The sequence below is a fragment of the Ochotona princeps genome, chromosome 8 (assembly GCF_030435755.1).
Source record: "Ochotona princeps isolate mOchPri1 chromosome 8, mOchPri1.hap1, whole genome shotgun sequence".
Classification (NCBI taxonomy): domain Eukaryota; kingdom Metazoa; phylum Chordata; class Mammalia; order Lagomorpha; family Ochotonidae; genus Ochotona; species Ochotona princeps.
The window spans coordinates 55,875,823-55,889,170 of NC_080839.1; the positions used below are offsets into that span (position 1 = coordinate 55,875,823).

Genomic DNA, 13,348 nt, shown 5'->3' on the forward strand with positions numbered 1-13,348 from the left:
AGCTCAGCCAGATGGATAATGAGACAAATTCCTATGTGATTCCCTTAAGTGACAGCTGGTGTGTCCTTATGTCTAGCAGAGAGAGATTCATCAATTTTACCATGTTCCCTTTCTCTGTTGACCTCAATTTCAGAGATGGGAAGAACAAATCAAGGTCGATATTACTCAACCGTTTTAAGAGTAGGTAGCAAAGTCCCAGCTTCTGCAGCCTGGAACATTCAGGACATAGCTTGGTTTCTTCATTTAAGCTTTTAAGAAACCTTCACGAAAACAGGGTCCTTGAAGAAAAGAGAAAAAAGCCAGGACATCATGGCACTTCGGTGGTGGTGATAGTGGGGAGTTCAGAAAATACTTGGTGAATGTAATGGCATGTGTAGTACCAGAGTAGATTTCCAAAGTCCAAGCCAGAATCACAGAGCAGGCTTCGACCCGGAGTCTCCTCTTCACAAAGAACTTGCAGCTAAAAGCTACGGAATTAACGCATCTGGACCTCCTCACTTCCAGTCCACTCAGCTATTAATGGTACAAATGCGGGTCTCTTCTCCAAATCCAGCCTTCGGTCCTGCTCTTTTCTAACTTCACTGCTATAGTTTTCATCCTACTGGCCATTTTCTTTGTCTAACTTCTTCACTTTTTATCTCATTAAATACAGTATAGGAGATCTTTCGCATTCAGCCCTGGTTAATTAACTCAAAAGCATTTAGTGAGCACTGGGGACACACATCAGAGAAAAGAACACACATGAATCTCTACCATCCCATGTTTACAAGGCAGCAGAGGGTGACAAAATAAGCAATAATGACACAAGTATGTTAGGTAGTAGCAAAGGGTGAAAAAGAAGAGAGCCAGTTAAAAGGGAATTGGAAGGCCAGGGTAGGAGGAACAGTTAACATTTGGTGAGGATTAAGAGTGAGAAGCTTACATCTGAACGCAAGAGTGACGAGGTGAGCCACGGAGACACCTGAGAGGCGAGTGGCTCAGCAGAGGAAATGAGCGGGCTCAAGGGTGAGAACAGTAAGGCCAGCCTGGATGGGTTAGACAGAGGAGGCTAGAGGGGGTTTCTAGGAAGCTAGAGGGGGAGCCTAAACCTCCAGGGTCCTCAAGGCCATTCTGAAGACTGTAGCCTTCACTCGGATAAATTAGAGCTTTGATTACATAGCACGATGCAGAGTAATTCAGAATGATCTGTCTCTGGGAACAGAGTCTGGAGACCCTGGGCAACAGTGAAGAGGCCCGGATTACCTGTGGGGGCGGGAGGGGGGAGCCATGGGAGAACCCAGGGAAGGCATCTGGAGAGAAAGTGAGGAAGATGGTCACAAGCACCATGAGCCACAACTGCAGAGTGTGCTGACGGGGGATGAGAGGAGGCGCTTAAACCCCGAGTGTTCTGTGACCCTCTCTCCGGCAATGAACTTGCAGTGGTCCTCTAACATCCCTGTTGGAAAGAATGTCACTTCTCTATATCCACACCCTCATGTCGGGCAAAGCTCCTCCACAGCCTTCTGCCCTGGCAGTGAACAAACCGCCATGCAATCAGCAACTGAAACCTGAATGGAAAGTGACAGACCTCTGTCCTAATAGCAGAGGTTGTTCCCACATGCTCCACGAGTTCTACTTATAATAACCCTGCGATGCTCCACTTTACATATGATGAAACTGAGGTTTCAGATAACCCAGCCCAAGCGCCCACAGCTAGCAAACGGTGATGTAAGCACGAGTCTTGGTTCATCTGGCTCTGGCCATGCTGCTCTGCGCTAACAAGCCTCCTGTTTCGGAATCACCAGTGTGGTTTGTATTCAGCTGTGCTCTTGACCTGCTTTCCTTATCCTTCATTTCTCAGGGTTCAGCTTCTTTCCTGATCAGAACTGTGATTTCCGTGGATACTATTCAGTTTGGCTGGGCCCCTGTTGCCTCTTATCCAGCCCTACTGCATTGCAATTTGAGGCAAAGCTACAGAAGCCTACACTCAGGCCTGAGCCTATCCGAAGGGGAGCCAACTATCCCACCTTCACCCTACAATCCAAGGATCAGGTAGTGAGTAACTCCACTATGAGATCATCACCAGTGCAATGAAGAATAAAGAGCAAGCAAGCATGGGGTTCAGTAGGATGTGTAAAGCACAGAACATGGACTGCTTATTGGCAAACACAAACATACTGTTTCACAGTTTGAGAAGCTCTGCAACTAATTGCTGATAGCACTCAAATCCAGCTCGTGTTGATTTACCGTAATTAACTTACTCTGTTTCACCTTCTATCCTACAAAACACTGGGGCATGTATGATCAGACTTCTCAAACATGTGCTTCAACTAAACATGTTTCCATTACAACTCAACATATTAACTCTCAGCTATTTTTATTTTTCAATGTTTATGTATTTATTTATTTGACAGAGAGTAAGAGAGAGAGCTCTTATTCACCAGCATACTCCCCATATGGGAGGATGTAGCCTCTTGCTGGGGCTGGGTCAGGGACCCAGAGCTCAGGCCAGGTATTTCACATAGGTTTTAAGGACCAAAGGGCATAAGCCATTACTAGCCTAGGCTGTGCATCAGTTAGGAAGCTTGAATTGGGAACTTAAAATCAGGCACTCTGAAATGGGACACAAGTGTTAACAAAAAGTGGCTTACCCATAGTGACAAGTGCCTGCTTCGTGTGTACTTTTTAATAGTCCCGACATTGTCACAATTTGCTATGTGTTTTGCAGTTCAAACCTCAAAAGATTTATTTCCTTCTCAAGAAGCACCTTAGCAGCAGAGCTGAGAGGAAGGCTAATACAAAACTGCCTGATCCAGAAATGAATCCGTGTTAGGCCTTGAAATGAGCTAGGAATTTTTAAAATGAAGGTTTAACTTTACTAAAAGCTTTTTCAGCTTTTGTTAAGAAGATCATATTGGCTTTCTCTTCAATTAATTATTCTAATTAACCAGAACTCATACACAGAATAAATTCTATTTTAAAATCCTGAATGATTTCCTAGCATTTAAACACTTTCAGCTTTATGAACTTCAGTATTCCTTTCCTCCTCTTCCTTTCTCTCTCCTGCCCTGCCCCTCAACCTTATTCCAATCTTGCTCAGTTACATGAATTCTTTCAATAAACTGTTCAGTTCAGACTTCAGTCACTAAGCTTTCCTTTCCATAAATTGTGTATACCTGTTTAGTTTGTAAAGTTCTTTCTTCTTGGTCTTTAAGCTTATTTTGTTAGCATTACTCTACTGGTTTTTCTGAAGTTTTTGTTTGCTGTTTAAAGTCAGAGCTGTAAGAAAGGAGAGGAGATGGAGAGAAAATGCTCCATCTGCTAGTTCGCTCCCCGATTGGCTGAAATGGCTGGGGCTGAGCCAGGCTGAAGCTAGAAGCCAGGAGCTTCTTCTGGGTCTCCTACAGGGGTGAAGGGACCCCAACACGTGGGTCATCTGCCGCTTTCCAAGGCATTATCAGGGAGCTGTAATGAAACTGCAGCAACTGGAACTCAGAATTGGTTTACTAACAGGCTTAGGATGTTAAGCCTGTAATGTTGACATGGTAAATTACAAAATCATGCTTTTGAAGAGTTTAGATTCCTAACATGTGTGAGTTCTTTATTTTGTAACTTAGCTTTCGTGACTTGACTGTCCTCTCTATTCACTTAGGCTCCTTCCCCTTCGCTCGTGCCCAATCATTACCCAAACATTGGGAACTGTTTCCTGACACCTGCTTTCTTGGCCTGCTTCTAAATAAATGCATGTGGATTTTATTGATTCTTCTACATCTCTATTCCCTCTCTTTCACACAGAAATAAGGAGACAATTGTAGTCACATTATGATTTTTCCATCAATTAAACGGCTTTCCTGACTTTACTTTCAAAAATTGTATTTTATTGGAGGTCTCTTCACACCCTTTCCCTATGGTGTCTAACAAATCTATATATAAAACTTATGTTAATTAACAAACACAAGTCTGGTTGCTCAGGCAACATGTCAACTGGCATTTAAAAAATATGTTCTAGGTTAGAAAGACTTAAATGATAATATCCCTTATAATAGAATTAACAGAAAATAAACTGGTTTCATGATATTAATAACATTCCTCTAAGAGATTGTCCATTAAAACACCAACATATTGGTTACTCATTACTATGTCAATTAATTCCATAATGATGTAAATTTTTGCTGATGGTATGTTGGAGCTTTCAATTGACTGGGATGATACTCTGCTGGCTCTGTCTTCAGGCCAGAGAGGGTATACCTAAGAAGCTGTTGAACTTGACTGGACAATAAGATGCTGGACTCTATGTTTGGTATATGCTTGCAATGGGGAAATCTCAACTGAACTTGAGCTGTGGTTATGCAACAAGGTGGAGGAATCCACCGTGGTGGGAAGGTAAGGGGGGGGGGGGAGAACCCAAGTACCTATGTAACTGTGTCACATAATACAATGTAATTAATGAAGTTAAACAATAAATAATTAAAAAAAAAATAAAGGGTAATTTCACAATAACAATGAAAAGTTTATCAATCCTTGACATTTTGCCCTGAATGTTTGGATCATGGCGATTTCTAGAATTTTCATCTAGACTGACGTCAACAAGAAAGTGTAATAACAATCTAAAAGTAGCAAAAGCATTCAAGAGTTTTCTGTTTAAACAAAAATTAAAGAACATACGAAGGTATATAAAAAAACCACGTAGAAAGAAACAAAGAGAAAATTATATTGCCTGATTCTTGAAATTTCTCAAACTTGCAAAGCCAAAATTTTATTCTATATTAAAAATATCCTGAAACAGGTCACTTAAAATAAGATACACTGTACACTTACAAATGAAAGACAGGAAGCAGAAAATGGATGAGTAAAATTTATAAAGTCAACTACAAAGCCAGTGTTACTAGATACGCCATCCATTTCTAAAACCTATCCTAATTCTCCTGTGTGTCATAGAGGTCCCTAGAGAGGTTTGGTAGTGTAAGAGGACCAAGGTCCTCATAGGCCAGCTGAAGTACAATCTACGAGGTCTTCTCAAACTCTCATTCATTCATTCAACAAATATCAACTGAATGACTTTCATGTGCCAGTGGTTCTAGGAGCAGAATTTGAAGCAGGCACTAAATAAAATCCCTGCCTTCCTGGATTTGTAATTCCAAGAGAGACAAAAAGCAAAGAACAACACAGCCAAGCGCTAAGTGGTTATAAAGGCTTTGAAGCACCACCAACGATGCAGGTGTACCACACTAGCCAGGTGAGTTAGCTAGGGCAGGTTTCTCTGAGGACATGGTGTTTGAGCAGGAACCCGAAGCAAGGAGAAAGCATGCATAAGACAGGGCAAGAGTGTTTCAGACACAGGAAACTGCTAGAACAAAGACTGGGAGCCAAGAGGAGCCTGCCCTTCAGGAAGAAATAGTACACTACATGACTATTAACAACAGTGTAATTAACAGGCAGAAAATATCAATAAAGGCTTCAGACAAAGATTTTGAAGGCTAATGTTTCTTATTATGGATTCAATTTTCACAGTCATACTAGAGTAATGAAAGAAATCTTTACTAATTGAGCACTTCGTATGTGGAAGTCATGTCTCTACTCATTCTCACTTTAGTAATGCTGTATGAAGAGATTACATCTTCATCTCTACTTGACACATCAGGGGAGCTAAGAAGCTTGGCCAAGGTCACCAAGCTATGGCAGAGAAGTCCAATCCCACAATTTTCCTATCAGTCTATGCTGGCAAAAGCAAAATAGCTTCAACTTCCTGGGTAATCTCTTCTCATCTATGGATGTTTGTAGTGAATGGATACAAGTTTGCTGAAACAGAGTATCAAACTAACTGGAAAGGATAAAGAGGACCAAGGGCCTCAATGGGTCTCCAGGACTTTTTTACTGTCCTATTTCAATTTCTCCTTGGCCTTTGAGCTATCATGCAATGAAATAGAAGGCTTTTGGGTACACATTATTTTCTTCTGAACACTTCTATTACAAATGCAATGCATATGTCATCCCTACACTTTTAAATTTGGAGACTGACTCCTTTAAAGTTACACTGTGAATTCTTTTCATTCACATTCCATGATTTTATCATAACCTTTTTTGGCAAGCTTTGCTGTGAAGACTTGTTCCGCAATCATAACCCCAAGGGGAAAAAATTAGGCTTGTTGACACAGTCCCAGAAATATTTCATATTTCAGCTCATTCTGAAACACCCACTGTACTTTCCCAGAACTTTTACTCTGAAATCAAGATTTAACAGCAATGGAATCTACACAGGGCCTTTTTCTTAAAGAGGGCATATTAATTTGTTTTCATTTGCAGGATAAAGTTAGGCTGCATCACAGTGGAAATTAAGCTAGCCACACACAAAGGAAAATATGATCTGTAAAACTGCAACATGTGAAACTTTAATTCCATAGTTCTTAACTTTGGATGTGCACTGGGATCAATGACAAAGCTTTAAAAACATCACTGTGGGATTCCACCTCAAACCAATTATAACAGAATGTGGGAGTACGGAGAAGCCTGCATATTAGCATTTGTCAAAATGGTTCCTCCAGTGATGCTACTGGGATCAGGTGTAGTATTTCCTTATTCCTTCAAGCAAACAGAATCTAGACAATGCAACTGACTAGTGATAGCGCAGTTCTGCAAAGACATGTTCAAACACCCTGGCAAATCACAGCTGGCCAAGTGCCAAAGAATACACTGAACCCTCCAGATAACTACCTGCCACTAAATGAATGAGCTGTTAAGCATGACGGTATCTCTAGGAATCTCCCAGACCCCACATTTCTTCTATACATAAGACTTTGTGGAAGTCGGTTGATAATGATGCTTCATATTAGAGCTACTGCTATTCCAAGTGTGGCCTCTAGACCAGCAGCCCAACAACATATGTAAACAGAAACTCAGAATACATGCTGGATGCACAACAAAGTGGGAGATAAAATGCTCTAGAGTGATGGTTCTCAAACCCTGAAGCTGCACCAGAACCCAACAGAAGTCCAAATTCTAAGGCCCCACATCAGACCTACAGAATCAGAAACTCAACAGGGTAGGCCCCAAGCAACTGATATGACTGTCATGCACACTAAAGGGATTTCAATCCCCTTTGCATTATCACAACGCCCTGGGACACTCAGAGCCTACCCCTAAGTTGGTACCAACTATTAGAAGCAGCATCCCCAGAACAGTGGTTATAAAAATCTCCCAGGTGACCCCACTGTGCAACAAGGCTGATTCACTGTTCTAGGAAACACCCAGAAATGCATCCATTCTCCATACTCCCATGGGATTTGATGCTGCTTTAATTCTTAATTTTTCCAGAAGTCAGAATTTCAAGGGAAGACAGAAAAAAACTGAGAGGTTTTCAATCTTTGCCTCTGATATAGCTGGTGGGATGGCGGCAGCAGGCAGTGGAAAAGCCAGGTCTCAAATCTGGCCTGACTACATTTTAAATCACTTCTTGTGATTTTTTTTTCTTTCAAAGTTTGAGTCCAGACACACTTTATTTGATCATCTGTTAATTCATGCGAGGAAAAACAAATTCAACTCACTTGTAGAAGAATTTGACATTCAAATCAGACATACTATAAATAATTTTAAACATTTACAGTGATGAATTTTTAAAAAGAAAATCATGTAATAAAATTAGATCTACCATTGGTTTAGAAAAATGTACAAAGAATTGAAGATTGGCGCCATAGTTCTCCTGAACATTACATCCCCTTCTGCCACAACCATGAGCCCACAAGAAAGGAATCCAAATGATTAGAGAATGAGACAGATGACTAATGAGGACAGCCTAAATGAATTAAATTTGTATAGGCAACTCAGTAACATCTTAAAAACACTGTTCATAACTGCTTGAAAGTGTGACAGAGGCATAAACATTAGAAAGCGAGAACTCCCCAGGGTGGTGCTGAATGGAAGGCAACATCCTCTACAGGACACAGACAAGCCCTCTTTGGGGCCAAGGGACACCGTGGTTTTGAACGGGTGTTTAATACTGTTTCCTCCACTGCCACTTAGCTCTTCCTTTGTGTAATGACGACATTGATTTGGAAGCACAGAATGTCAGGCCTTGATGTGAGACGGAAGGGCAGGTGTTCCTCAGCTGTGAGTGCAGGGCTGCTTCTTGTGGATGTCTATGAAAAGCTCCTGCCAGGAGCCTGGTGAGCTCCTTCTAGGCAATCAGGTTTCAGGGACACTGGGCCCTTGCTCATGAAGCACAGAGCAAGAAATGCTTGCTGAACTAAAGGAGCAGCACCCACCATGTTCATGAATTAGTCAACTCTCTGGGGTTTCTAGTATAACAGAAAATGTCATCTTAAAAAACAACAAACTGTGCTTAAGGGTATTATCAGTAATAGTGCCAATAAATTCCTGAGTCCCAGATGTGGTCTATGGATTTCTAAACACTTTAGAAGGACTCCAAAGAATATTATGTTCTCATCTGAGGTCTTCAGAGGTTCCAGAGAGATTCTCTTGATGCTACTAAAACGATGTATCAAGAGAAATGATAGGGTGATGAACAGCATGAGTAAAGCACAGGGGATAGAACAGCAGAACATGCTGCTGCTATTCTGTCCTTGCTGACGACAGCAGCACAAATAAAGATCAGCAGTTACTTTACTCTTGAACTCTACCATGGTTTGCAAATCCTGAAAAAAAAAATCACAAAACCCATTTGGCTAAAAGTACAAAGAGATTTTTAGAAAACTATTTTGGCCATTAATTTTTTTCTTGTCTTTCTTCTTCAAAAAAAGATACATATTCATTTAACTGACACGTGTAAAGAGAGGGAGAAAGGAAGAAGCAGGGGGAGAGATACTGCTCCTACCTTCTGCTTTAGCGTCCTAATGCTCTGCCATTTGCAGGCCTAAATTGTAGAAGTCAGTTCAGGTCTCCCATGTAAGTGGCAGGGAGTCAGTCACCTGCCACCTCCCGGTCATCACCCGCTGCCTCCCAGGATCAGCCTAAGATGTACACTGACGCCAGTACCAGGGCCTGAACCCAGGCAACCCACCACCGGATGTGAGGCTGTTAGTCTAACTAATTTCACTGAAAAGAATGTACTTGTTTTGAACTGTTTTCTTGTCACTTAACAAAGGTTACTTTGAAGATACTTTTAATATTTTTCTATGAGAATCCATATGGCCAGTGGTTTACCACAAGGTTTAAGGGCCAGGAAGGTCTATGTTCTAATCTTAGCTCTTTTACAACTGTGAGACCTTAGGTACGGTTCCTGACCTCTCTGGTTACAGCTTCTCAACAATTAAGTAAGATGTGCATTGCCAACAGCCTTGTGCCTGACACTTTTAAGTCCTCAACAGGCAGCAGCTCTCTGCATTACCATCACTGACTGCTAGAAAGAGTCTAAGCATTGAGTCAGAGCTTGTGTGTCTCTGTGTGCAAATGCACATGTATGAACCACTTACACACACCTTGTAATTTTAGCAAGTTACCTAACATCATCAAACTTCAGTATACCCTCGTGTTAAATGGAGCCAAAAAAATACCTATCCTTCAACTTGTATCACAAGATATTTAAAACTGATGTAATACATGCGATATTTAAAAGCAGCTGTTATTGATAACACGGAGTACTCTTGGGCCCTTTTGCTCCTTTGTTCTAATGCCTAACATGATATTTCAGAAGATCAATGTGATTATTAGTTTGCTGTTCCCGACAAGGGTCAACCTGAATGTGCTACAGATTGCCCCCATGTACATGTCTCCTACACATTGTTAGCGTTAGAGTTTTACTCTTAATTCCTAAAAGTCAAACACGTTTTTGAGAGAAGATCCTCTCCTCTGTCTGCAGAGAAGGAAGGAACCAGCTGTATGCAGTCGTCTCCCTGAAGGCTGGTATCCAGTTCCTGTCACTCTTCCTTACAAGTTGTCCAGCTAACAAGATGGCACCTCCCAAGAGTGACTGCCCCGAGAGCAAACAAAGGCCTCCCAACAGTTGCTGCCTAAATTGTGAAGACAGCATCTACGTGAAAAGACTCATTCCCTTCCCATGACTCTGAAGGCCTCTCCTCCCTTCTGGACCATTCCTTTGGCTCCAGCACAAACTTCCTAATCAAACTTGTTCTGGGGCAAGTCCCTGAAAGGGCCCCACGTTTCTATGCTGTCTTTGTGTCCGTTGTGTACCCACTGCGTAAACCCTGGTCCACTGCGACCGCCAAGAGGGCACCCAGAGACTACAAATATGTGAGCTGCAGCTGAGCAAAGGGACGTGTTTACTTTCCATCCTGAACTACAACTTGACCTGTAGCAAAAACAAAAATACTGCAATGTGTATTTTTTCCCAGAAATGATAATTATAGTACTCCAAACATTTTTCAAGCTTCAGCTACCAAAATGGAAAAGGCATTTCAAAAAATAATTTATTAAATAGGCACTTATATTCTCGGGTAGCCCTTACATGGAAATTATACTTTTTTTTTCTTCATAGCCATTAAAGGGCTTGGCTCCTGGCTCAAAGCTATCTTCTAGGGCGAGGTGGGAGGAAAAAGCCCTCCCTGTACATTGCAGCCAGTGAGGTTTCAAGCACCTTTTCCCACTTCAAAAGCACCAGTGATTCAAGAATAACAGTTTGAACATGAGGTTGTACAAAGAAACCTTTGCACATCTGGCTGATGAGATGTGTTTGAGCCAGATGCCTAAGGCCAGATACTATCCTGGCACCAAACACAGGCAGTCCAGTAGTTAGATTCGTCTCTGGAGCATCCTAAGAACCCCAGGCTGTTTTAACTCCCCACCTCGTACCTAGCTTGGCCCTTTAACTCCTGCCAAAGTTTTTCTGGGCCTACGACGCCCATCAGGATACTGCTCCTGTGATTTCCATGGGCAGGCTTTCCAACGCTCTTCAGATCACAGGCTCTCAAACCTGAGCATGCTGGAGGGCTTGAGCAAAACACAAGCTGCCGAATCACAACTCTACAGTTTCTGAGATGACAGCTGAAGATGGACACTTGCATGGACTCCTGAGGGTCAAAAAGTCTACCATTCTTTCCGCTCCTCTTAGAGGGTGCTTCTTCCTGACATACACACAGACATCACAAAATAACCACCATATGTGTGTGTATATATGTGTCTGTAGTACAGTTGATTCTAGCTGTAAGAATGCAGCAAGGCATTTTATCAATGTCCCAAACTCGTCTTCTTTATAAAATTATTGCAACCCATAAGGCCCACTGTCTCAAACCTGAAACGGAATCCTAATACCAGATGGGACAGAGCAGGTGAACTGTTAGAGGCTTCCACAGCAAGTGGAGATTACAGTTGCTGCTGAGGAAAAAACTATACTCAGCATCAGTGTCGCTCTCAAATCCCAGGGTTCTTTCTCATTTATTTCCGAATACGTCATAGGAGCTAATGATTCCACAAATACGTACAATAATGATGAGCAAGAGTACACAGTGACTCACGGTGAACCAGCTCTCAAAATTCACACCCTGAGAGTTGGGAATTTGTATTAATTTGAAGGAACAATGTCACCAAATTTAACTTGGCATATTATAAAGACTCTACCAAGCTGCTGGGTAGTTGAGTATTATGCTTTTATCCCTCAATCCCTATGGGGAAGCCGCTGCCCATACAATATTTTACCTGCAGGAAGGGGGGAAGAGGAAGGGAAGGGTACAGCTGTAATTGACATGAAGTGAAATCCTGCCCGATCACTTCTGTGTGGTGCATAAAACAGGACTTCATCATCTGGCTACCTTCACGATGTGGAAAATACACGCTCGGAGTCCAAGAAAGGTAAGCCTGTACTGTGGGTGGCTGAAACTTCCTATCTGTGCAGGAAGACGAGAAAGGATGTATAACAATGAAGCCTCTGCACCAAGTTTCCTAACAAAATGCATCATATAAACAATGGGAGTCTGTAACTTTTAAAAATTATTTTAGGGGGCTGGCATGTGCACAGCAGTTTAAGCTGTTGCCTGTAACACATGCATCCCATATGGGTGCTGTTCCACTTCTGATCCGTCCTGAAAATGCACCTGGGAAAACAGAGGATGGTCCACGCATGTGACCTGCATCCTGTTGCAGACTCAGGCTGTGTTCACAGCTCCCAGCTTCGACCTGGCCTCAGCTGTTACAGGTATTTTGGAGGAATAAACCAAAATAGGATAGGAGCTCTCCATTTATCTCTGTAACTCTGCCTTTCAAACAAATATATAACTATATACAGAGAGTTCCCATTCAGTGGTTATTGCTCTAATGTCTGAAACGGCTGGGACTAAGACAGGCCAAGCCCAGGAGCTGGGAATTTAGTTTGGGGTTGCCACATGGGCGGCACTGCCTCCCCGAGGTATAAACCTTCCAATTCAGAAGCTGGCATTGGAAATGGAAGCAGAGCCGGAGCTTGAATCTAGCGAGTCTGACACAGGATATGAGCATGAGAAGTAAGTAGCATCTAAAAAAATAGCCAAATGCCTGCCCCAGTACTATGCCCTTTCAAATGTGGAAGTAAACAAAGAATGCCAAAGAATCACATGAGAAAGACTCAAGCGAGTAGTACATGGGCCTCTTACCAAAGCTCTACATCTATTCATTAAAAGTACTCAGATTTGTTCTTCATTCACTAGCTCCATAAATCTTTAATCTTTAAAAGTACTCAGATTTGTTCTTCATTCACTAACTCCATAAATCTTTAATAAACAACTGCTATACATTAAGCTAGGCATTTTAATAAAAGCTGAGAAATAGAGAACCATTACTCATCACAGACCCTAGATTCTTCATTCAAATGAACATTAAGCAGAAAGACTAGGCCTCTTTTGAAATGTTTCATGATTCAGAGTTTTCAGCAAACCAATCTAATCCTTCCAATAATTAAGGAGGGAAAGGCAGGTAAGCTGGAGATTGGAGATCTAATCACAATCGAGTAGAAGAATCAGCATATTTGTCCTTGTGTAAAAATGTAGAATGATTCTGCCTGCAAGTCCTTACTAGTGAAAGAAGAAAACTAATTCATAAATTTTTAAATACGAGTGAAGAAAAAAGTGGCTTAGAAAAAGTCAAATGACTTTCTTAAGGATCACTCAGTTAATGAATGCTGAGGCAGAGCCAGAAGCCAGGGCCCTTGGGAAATTCGACTCCAGTTCCATGGACACACTCTCATCACCACAGTCTTCTTTGTTTTTGGCTCTAGCTTGCATCTTGCCCTGATAATTATTTAATCTCTTACATAATACTTCAAATGGCTTACACTCCAATTGATTCACAAAGCTCGTTTTTTCATGAAGTCAGAAAAAAAAAAATACACAAACCAAACCAAAATAACCCTTTCTATAATTGGAGTGGTGGAGAGAGGTCAGAAGAGCCATCTCTGGTCAAGGGATGGCTGCGGTGCTGTCCAGCATCCAGG

At 41.8% G+C, this 13,348-nt stretch overlaps 1 protein-coding gene across 4 annotated transcripts in view; it reads right to left on the reverse strand.

The window, feature by feature from the left end:
- The window catches only part of LOC101529675 (cysteine-rich motor neuron 1 protein), a 187,479-nt gene that overhangs the window by 104,004 nt on the left and 70,127 nt on the right, over positions 1–13,348 (reverse strand). The gene's annotated exons all lie outside the window — the stretch shown is intronic.